The sequence below is a fragment of the Etheostoma spectabile genome, unplaced genomic scaffold (genome assembly GCF_008692095.1).
Source record: "Etheostoma spectabile isolate EspeVRDwgs_2016 unplaced genomic scaffold, UIUC_Espe_1.0 scaffold342, whole genome shotgun sequence".
Lineage (NCBI taxonomy): Eukaryota > Metazoa > Chordata > Actinopteri > Perciformes > Percidae > Etheostoma > Etheostoma spectabile.
The window spans coordinates 29,601-40,405 of NW_022605589.1; positions in this window are offsets into that span (position 1 = coordinate 29,601).

The following is a 10,805-nucleotide window of genomic DNA, read 5'->3' on the forward strand; positions in this document are numbered from 1 at the left end:
GAAGTTTCTCAGCTTGCACTCTAGAAAATTCATTCGCAAGGCTACTTTTACTTTAATACTTCAAGTAAATTTCCAAGCCTGTACTTTGTTACTTATACTTGAGTATGAGAAGTGAGGACTTTTGCCATCTCTGCCTGCAGTATCCAGGCATGAAGATCATCTTTTCTGGCATCACCCAGAGATGTAGGTGGAGGGCTGTTGTTAATCCGTGGAAGATCAACAAGGTTTGCAGGTTTGTGAACAGTGCCATGGCTACATATGTTTATTGTTTAAGTGGCAGCTTTGTTAAACACCCTTAACTAAGGTTTGACACTCCTCTATTTAACATTGTATTCATTTTTTTTAAAATAACAATTGTGGCCATAACACTGTTTGTTTCCTACACCCTCTGTTAAATTATTTGTTTTACCTCCCTTACCACCCCAGTCTAACCACCCCATGGTCTACGACTCTCTCTTCCTCCGTGTCAAACGTAGTTGTAAAACATTGTAAATAGTTTAAAACATTAGACATTATAGTTCTTTGTTATTATAGTTAGTATCAGTGTGCTGTTCCAAGAGTATTACACACTTATATAGGTTGTTATTGGGACCAATTTATATTTCCACACTTAGCCAGGTTGCCTTTTTTCTCTTTCATATTGTAAGTAAACCAAGAAACTGTTAACATAAATACACACACAAGGACTAATGGTGAATAATTGCTCCTGGACTCTTTAGTACCTTTTCCACTCTGCATTACAACCAAATGACTGTCACACTATGCTCACTTTAATTATAAAGGCCGCTTTTATTTCTTAACCCAGGCATTTGGACTTGACTGAACAGAGTGTTTTAAAGCTTTATATGTTAAAATATATTTTTATATTGTGGTTTGTAATGTCAACCACTTATACTGTAATAACAATTTGGCACTATAGATAAAACTACTTCTTTTTATTATGCAGACATGTCTTATGATGGTTAAATTTGCCTTTACCTTGACCCACAACAGTGTTTTATTTATGGAATTTACACTGGATTGTAAAAGGTGAACTACATAATTTAATTTATCAATTTTCAACATAATCTTTAAAATATTGCCAGTATTGTTTCTGGTTTTATGTAATTGTTTAAGTTAAGGCCCCTTTTAATGTGAAATAAAGGTCTTTCTAAAGCTACATTTGTTGTTTTTGTGAAATAACTATAGGAACATACAAGATATTGTAGTCAGACAAGTAGCCATTGGTAATTTGATAGAATTGTAAATCATTAAAAAATGTCTTTCTATTTTGGCTTTAATCAACATTAACATAATTTCTTAAATGTTACCATACTTGAATGTTGACAAAGTAGGATCAGGAAAATGTAGTTTGTGCTTTTCTTGTCTGTCTTTATGTAATCCTTTTAGATTAATATATAGGCATATTGTCAGACCCGGCTGGCAGAATAACCCAAACGCAGACAAGGAGAAGTTCAATGAGAGTTTATTGATACTAATCCGTGCACCAGATGACCAACCAAGGTGAAACAGAGGGAAATGCTGGACGGCAGGTGAGTGAAGACAATCCGGGGGTGAAGAGTGTTGACGGTCGTAGCAGGAGAACTGGAGGTGAAGACAGGAGACAGACGTTACCAAACACGAAGACAGACACGGAACAAAACGACGACAGGCAAAAGTCAGATGAGGGCGCAAACACATACTGAGAAGACTAACGATCCGACAGGGACTGGATGTCAGGTCATGGTATAAGAGCTGGTGGTGATGATGATGAGACACAGGTGGGTGCTGGTGATTAGGCTGAGCAGGAACAGGTGATGGTGATTAGGCTGAACAGGAACAGGTGATGAGTGAAGGAGGCCACACCTCCCCAGGTTGCATAGCAACAGGAACAATGATGCACAGACAGACAACAAACAGGATCAGAGCGGGGGATGCCTGACAGTACCCCCCCTCCGACGACCGCCTCCAGGCGGACCACCCGGAGCACCGGGCTGGCGACGGTAAAAGTCCCGTAGCAGACCATCATCCAGAATCTGGCGACGAGGTATCCAGCTCCGCTCCTCCGGTCCGTACCCCTCCCAATCCACCAGGTACTGAAACCCACGACCCCGCCGACGGGAGTCCATGATGCGATTGACGGTGTAAACGGGACCCCCATCGATCACACGCGGAGGTGGAGGACGAGCTGGAGGGGGCAACAGGGGGCTAAGCAGAACAGGTTTCAGCCGAGAAACATGGAAAGCAGGATGTACCTTGAGTGAGCGAGGCAGTGTCAACCTGACCACCGCAGGATTAATCAGGCGTTCCACAGTGAACGGCCCAATGAACCGGGGTGACAACTTCCGAGATTCAGTCCGCAGGGGCAAGTCCCGAGTTGACAGCCACACCCGGTCCCCAACAGAGTACCGTGGGGCCGGAACGCGGTGGCGATTGGCCTGGGTTTGGTATTGACCAGAAACCCTCAGCAACGCAGTCCGAGCACGGTGCCATGTCCTGTGGCAGCGGCGGATATGAGCCTGAACAGACGGCACCGCCAGATCCTTCTCCTGAGACGGAAACAAAGGGGGTTGATAACCATATACGCATTGAAAAGGAGACATACCAGTAGCGGACGTAGGGAGCGTGTTGTGAGCATATTCCACCCAAGGAAGCTGAGATGCCCAGGAGCTGTGGTTCGCGGACACCAGGCAACGCAGTGTGGTCTCCATCTTCTGGTTAGCCCTTTCAGCTTGGCCATTGGTTTGAGGATGAAACCCAGATGACAGGCTGACGGTGGCGCCGATGGCAGAGCAAAATGCCTTCCAGACCGCCGAAGTGAATTGGGGACCACGGTCCGAGACAATGTCGCAAGGCAGACCATGAACACGGAAAACCTCCCTCACCAGAATCATGGCCGTCTCCTTGGCAGAGGGAAGTTTAGGCAGAGGCAGGTAATGGGTGAATTTACTGAATCTGTCAACAACAGTGAGAATCACAGTGTTACCTTCAGAAGGAGGCAAACCGGTAACAAAGTCCAGCGCCAGGTGCGACCAAGGGCGACGAGGAATGGGCAGTGGCCGCAGAAGACCCGCAGCAGGGCGATTGGATCCCTTGTTCTGAGCACAAACAGGACATGCAGAAACAAAAACACGAGCATCCTCACCCATGGCAGGCCACCAGAAACGCCGCCGAAGCATGGCCATAGTGCGCGCCACGCCAGGATGACATGAGGTCTTGGCAGAATGTGCCCACAGAAGTACATTAGAGCGGACATTCTCAGGGACGAAAAGTCGCCCCGGAGGTCCGTTACCTGGGTCTGGTTGGTTGTGCAGAGCGGCCAATACTTCCTCCTCAACCCTCCAAAGGACAGCGCCGATGACCTTGTCCCGAGGCAAGATGACTTCACGCTCCACTTCCTTCTCCTCCAGCACGGAATACATGCGGGACAAGGCATCAGGCTTGCCATTCCGAGAACCGGGCCTGAAAGTGAGGGAAAAGTTAAAACGTCCAAAGAACAGCGCCCATCGGGCCTGCCGGGGATTGAGTCGTCTGGCCGACCTGACATATTCCAGGTTCTTGTGGTCGGTCCAGACCACAAATGGTTGAGAGGCACCCTCCAACCAATGTCGCCACTCCTCCAATGCGAGCTTCACGGCCAGTAACTCGCGATTTCCACGTCGTAGTTCCATTCCGAGGGGACAGACGACGAGACAGAAAGGCGCAGGGATGGAGCTTCCCGTCCTTAGCCGAACGTTGGGACAAGATAGCACAACCGACGTCCGAAGCATCCACCTCGACCACGAACTGAGGGACACGTCCGGTGGTGAGAATCGGTGCCGAGGTGAAACGACCCTTCAACTCCAGAAAGGCGTCCTCTCGCAGCAATATCCAGCGAAATCCTTGAGACTTGAGGTCAAGGCGGTCAGAGGGGCGGCCACCCGACTGTAATCCCGTATGAAACGTCGTAGAAGTTGGCAAATCCGAGGAAACGCTGAAGCTGCTTCCTGGTCTCGGCGTAGGCCACTCCAACACTCCACGTACTTCTCCGGGTCCATCGGACTTGACCCTCAGACATGATGTACCCCAGGAAGGAGGTGGTGCGAGCGTTGAAGGCACATTTCTCCGCCTTAACAAAGAGTCGATCTCCAACAGTCTCTGGAGCAACCTGGAGAACATGTTGTTTGTGCTCCGAAACATCCTTGGTCCGAGCAGGAGAACTGGAGGTGAAGACAGAGAGACAGACGTTACCAAACACGAAGACAGACACGGAACAAAACGACGACAGGCAAAAGTCAGATGAGGCGCCAAACACATATGAGAAGACTAACGATCCGACAGGGACTGGATGTCAGGTCAGGTATAAGAGCTGGTGGTGATGATGATGAGACACAGGTGGTGCTGGTGATTAGGCTGAGCAGGAAACAGGTGATGGTGATAGCTGAACAGGAACAGGTGATGAGTGAAGGAGGCCACACCTCCCCAGGTTGCATAGCAACAGGAACAATGATGCACAGACAGACAACAAACAGGATCAGAGCGGGGGATGCCTGACACATATAGTTAATGGAATAATTGAAATTGAATAATTTGAAATAGTCAAGTGTTTAGGAGGTAATTGAAAATGCACTAGGTGCTTTTAATCTGTGTAGGATTATTGTAATTCATTATAACAAAAGTATGACCACAAATTGCAAAGGAAAAATAAACAACTTATTCAATTACCATAAATTGGCCTGTCCTTTTAGCAGAAGAAGCTGAACCTAAAATTATTTTCTGGCATCATTATAATCAGAACACATTTGAGAACTTTGGCAACTCAGTGCAGTCAAATTTCCAATGCACTCCATTGTAGACAGAATACCAGCTGAGATCAGTTGCATTGTTTTTTAACTAGGCAGTTTTCAGATTACATTACGTGCTTGCATAATAGCAAAAGGGTTTTCCAATGTTTTTCTAGTTAGTTTTTTATAATGATATCAGATTAGTAAACAGAATGTGACTTTGGAACATTGGATGAATGGTTGCTGAAAATGGGCAATGTAGATATTGCATTAAAGATCAGCCACCCACTCAGATCAGCTGGTATTCTGTCTTAATTGAATGGTAGGAAAATTTGTAAGGGATCCCAAACTTTTGAACAGTAGTATACTTTTTTTGGTAATAAACTGCATTTATAAATATAGATTGTAACATGTATGTGACTCATCTTAAAACAGACTAATGTGCTAACAGAAGTTCCTCAAATAAATTAGCAGACACAACAGCGGTTTCCTTCAGCCTTCCCTTACTCTAATGGGGCATAAAACATCAACAGGTAGATTCACAGGATTATAATACTCTACAAATTAGTACGTATTCTGAAAAATAAATCACAGACTGTACAGACGTGACTTTTCAGGGTTCCTTTTGCTGGTCGCTCTCCTTATGTTCACCAGCCATTGCTTCAACCTGGCATCATCAGAAGGAAATTAGACGGTGGGCGAGGATTGGTATCTGCTTTACTTTTCAAAATGGATGATTCCCATGGAGGGAGAACCTGGATTTTTAAAGTTGGGACGATTGTTTTATTCACAACAATATGAAAAGGGTTGCCACTCCCATTTATTGCACATTTTCCCCCAAAAATATGCAAGACCCGTAAATATGCATGCAGTGCTTCGGCTGTGCTTCCACCCAACATAGTCCCAAATCAACTTGTTTTGAGTGAGGGCCAACCAACCATTTCATATCATGCACAGTGATGGTAGAGTAATTTGCATGCATTATAAATCTCAGTGTTGAATGATACACAAAATCCAATGATTTCAACAGGGTCTTTGTGGAATGTCTGTTAAACACAACTCCATAGTCCAAAATTGGAAAAAAAGGTAGATTCAACCAGCTTTTTCTTGACTTTCTGTGTAAATCCAGAACTGTTTCTGAAGTAAAAATCTGGCTTTAATTTCAATTTAGTGAGTAATTACTCAATATGCAAATAAAAGACATGTCTTCCTCCAATATAAATCCCAAGTATTTGTATGAGCAAACTAATTCTATTGGCCTGCCCTGTAATGTGTGGAGCTGAGGCAGGGAAGGTCCATGCTTACAGGTTCTAGGAAAAAACATGCATTTGGTTTTCTTACCAATAAGAACTAACATGAATGCATGTAAATTGAGCTGAATATTTTCAAATGCTTTTTGTAGCTTTAAAATTGTCTCAGCAGTTGATTTTGCCAAACAGTAGATATTGGTATCATCAGCATACAGATGTATATTTGCATCCATAACATTTTCACTGAGGTTATTAATATATATTGTAAACAGCAAGGGCCCCAAAATAGAGCCCTGCCAGCCCAGCCCCAGAGTTAACAGTAAGTTTCTCAGACATGGAGTCATTTAGTCGTTGACATCTACAGTAGCTACGGAGTCATCCTATAGCAGCGTCAGAGAGGCCTCTGCAAGCCAACCCTGATAATAAACACAGCATTATTGACTGTATCAAAGGTTTCTGTTAAATCAATAAATAAAAAAACGCAGCACATATTTTATGATCATCTAAAGCACTGATTATGTCATTAAGTACTTTCATAGTAGCGGTGACAGTTATATGATTTTTTTCTAAAACCAGACTGAAAAACAGATAAAATACTATTACTAACCAGGAACTGTTTTAATTGTTCACCACCTGTCACATTGGTAAAACCAGAGGAGATTTCCAATCTTCAGGAACAATGTTCCGTTGCAGCGATAAATTTAAGATATAAGTCAATGGATCAGCAATGATTTCTGCAGCAAATTTTAAAAATATGGGCTCAATCTCATCAGGCTCTGCAGATTTACAAGTATCCAGTTTTTTCAGGGCCATTCAGACCTCATGACTCGTAATAGGCTTAAAATTGAATCTAGGAATGTAGTCTCCCCTTGACCGACATACGTTCTAAATATTTTGATCAGACAATCCACAATATAATTCAATTCAATTCAATTTTATTTATAGTATCAATTCATAACAAGCCTCGGACAGACCCAGGCTCTTGGTAGGCGGTGTCTGACGACCGGTTGGGGTTAGAATGAAGAGTGGCAATAACAGTCACAAAAAATAGTAGTTTGTAGTAGTTCTTTGTAGCATAGCAGGGCACTGTGCAGGACGTAGCTGGGCACCGCAGAGCATAGCAGGACGTAGCAGGGCACCGCAGAGCATAGGATGTAATAGATGTAATATAGACCCAACTGATACAAATACTTGTTAATCCAATCTACCATCTTGGTTCTTGCAGTTACACTATTTGCCGTCCGTTTATTGTTAGTTGGTTCGGAAAACCATTTCATGATTGAGTGGGGGACAGCGACTTGATGGTTTTCCAAAACTTAGTTGGGTTATTTAGATTTCTTGTTCTTTCATTAAGATAGAACTCAGATTTTGCCTTGCAAACCAGGGCTGTGCATCTATTTCTCAGGGCTCTAAAAGCCACCTAGTCTTTTTTTTGGCCAGTTTTTCTAGCTTTGGACCAAGTTGAATTCCTTTCATGAAAAAGCTCAGACAGTTCATCAGTGAACCAGGAATTATTGCGGCCCTTTGCTCTAAATTTCTTAAATGGTGCATGCTTATTCCTGACCTTTAAAAATATTGTCTTGAAATACTGCCATGCAGAGTTCACATCAGCTGTTAAAACAAGTTTATCCCAGTCAAATGCAAACAAATCATGCAAAAACCCTTAAATATTAAAATATCAAAGTTCCCTTAAATATCAAAGTTCTTTTTTTTAAATAATCCTAGATTTTACTTTTGGAATCTTACAATTTTGTGTAGCTGCTGCAGCACAGTGTGGTGATTTACTTGTTAGTATGACATCCGTTAGAGTAGAGTTGCTTGGGTTCTCATGATTTGGTCTTGTGGGTGTATTTATGATTTGAGTTATTTTCACTGAATCACAATATTCTTTAAACTGGTTTGCCAAGTTGGTTTGCTTATCTCATACCTGAGCAACGCAAAAGATAAAGAAAAAGCTACAGCAAATTTGAGCAAATGCAAGCTGTCAAAAGAAAGAGAAGGATGCATGATGTTGGACTGGTGGCACCCTGTGATAACAGCAGTCATATGCCGATTGATGACTGTGGAGACACCTCAGCTCAGGAGGTTAGAAGTTAGACAGCTGATCACAGCTACGCATACTATGCTGAGAGCAGTGTACCATGTTCCAATGAAGCCTGCCAAAAAACTGTGAGGAGACTGACAGACATGTGTACTGCACTAAGGTAAGAAGTTTATCAGCTCATTCTTCAGCCAGAAAACCTTTAAGGGCAATGGCAAGGCAACAGGGTGTAGGACTCAACTGGCCTTCCATCCTTTGCCAAGCTGATGGTTGTCTTTACTTTTGTATGTTCCTCAAGGTGGGACCTGGATTATATCCCTTTCAAAGCTTTTTAACGACTCTATTCAGAATGAGACTGAATTTACCGCTGCCCTTTTCATAAAAATTTCATGTGTCGAACCTACTACGGGCCACATTTTTAACAGTACATTAAATGTCTTCTATGATAGGTTGTCTAGACTCATACTGTGGCCCAGTAAGTAATAGATTCAAATTATGTTTTAAAAATAGTATTTACAGTAATTGTCCTGTACATCCATAATAGACGGCTTTGAAATTTTCATTGAGAGACCTACAAACTGTAGAGCCGACATATTCATACAATAACACCATAAGACTTCCAAGTACTTGATATCAACAACTCCACAGGGAGTCATGTTGTTTGTGTCTTGTAGCTGGGGACATTACAGAGAACTGTGGCTACTGTGGAAAATCTGTTAACGGGTAATTTGGTCCTAGCAGATCAAGGGTTCAGAGTAGTAAATACTGTGGGATTGTACAGTGCTCATCTCAAAATACCTGCCTTCACTGCATCCAAGTGAACTTGAGTATTCAGCTGTTCAAATATATGTTGATCTTGTGGAGAACAAGTACACAATTTTACAAAGATACCAATTTCTCTCTGCGTGACTGCATCTGAAGGAAAGCTTACATCTCTTCACAAGATGGCCAGAGTGCTCTGTGCTCTGTGCAACATTTGCCTGTTGTCCCCTCACAATAGCATGGGTGGCAGTAGCATTGTTTTCCTTAATGTCACAATGTTAAACTATTATGTGCAAATGTAAATATATTTGAATCTTTGTTTTTTGTACAAGGCTGTTACTCATGAGTTTCCTGTAAAAGACATTGTTTTTGTCTTGTTTACTTGTTTCCAAAACAAGTAGACTATCTGGCTAAAATTAGTTTGAAAATAACTATTCTTGTTCATTTAATAACCTAACACTTTAGTGATGTTTATTGTACATTTTCACATTGCGGTAACAATACATGTGCAATTTATACATTTTCCATCACATTCCATTAGGTCAGTCAGCTTCCCTGTCACAGACTGGTAATACTAAACATGTTTTCTACACTCTGCACATTTCTATGTCTTAGATACCCTGGTCAGCTTAAGGGAGGTCTTGTGAAAGTGCTTTCACCTTCAGTTTCCAGATGTGCAAATAATGACATCTGGGCCTGCAGGTTGACCGCAGTAGCATCCCACTTCAGGTGGCTGTTTTTTGGCTGTGGTGTCTATGGGAGTAAGGCGTGGTGCTGTATACCATTTTCCCAGCAGTTCAGGTAGCACTTTAGTCTTGATGAAATTCGCCACTTTGTACCACCATAAGCATCGTGGAAGAAGACAGGATGGAATTTGCTGGGTGAAAACTTCCTGTGGTGTCCACACCATGAAGTCACAGTAGTGAAGTGTGATGCCCTGCAAGGCCCAGCTACTCCATGAACTACTACAACTACTTCTAGTCATAATTCTATTATCTTTATTGTTACTATTATAGCCACTCATTGCCACTCATACTCCCAACCGGCATCGTCAGACACCGCCTACTATCTATGGCTACTTGCTCTGGATTTGGGTCCAAACACACCTGCAGCCATCATCAAGTATCATTGTGTTGGCTCAGAACGTATCATGAACCATGAAACGTGCTGAAGGATACAGCAACCCCACAGAGTAAACAAGGAGAGCAGCTGGCTGCCTGTCTGATTGAGGGTCTCTATCACTGGGTCAAGCTCAGAGGGCATTAAAGCTGGTCAAAGTCCAGAACATTAAATGTACAAAATCAAGGTGCAAATTTTGTCAAAAGGAAGGTATGGATAGTTAGAAAATAATATATCTTATTTTCCACCATGACAAGTTGTCTGTTTAACTTCAGACAGTGAGCAGGATTACCTTTACTCTTTTGCTCAAGTCAAGTGTAGAGCCCCAGGTGATACTTTGAGCAAAGTTTCATGTTGTGTTGAACCTTCTTAGTGTTTTAAAAATAGTGATTTTGATGCAATCATTGTAGTGCCCCTAGCACTCCCATTCAAAAGGCCATTTGATTGAAAACAAAAACACATTAAATCTTAAAAGTGGCGCTTCCGTCGTAATTATGCTTTTATCAATTGTACAGATTGGATGGTCTATGTGTAATAAGTGTTTATCAAATTAAATTAAATTTACTGTGCAAAGCTTGTCCTTTGGATGTAGGGAGAGTTACAACAGAATACATTATTGTCATTTTTGTTTGTCAAATGGATCCTTACCCTGTCTGTAGCCTTTCTATTTAGTCTACTAAATAGAAAATAAAGTACTTCAACACAAGTAATCCTGTGTGTTTAACAGCGCGGGAAATTAACCTCTTTGCCCACCAGCCACAATGGATAGTAGATGCCCAATTTTACCAGCCACTCATATTTTTTACCAGCCACTTTTTCCGGAATTCAAATTTATAAAAGAAAGTGCACTGTCATACTTTGAATTGCTTCAATACATTATTTTTTATTATT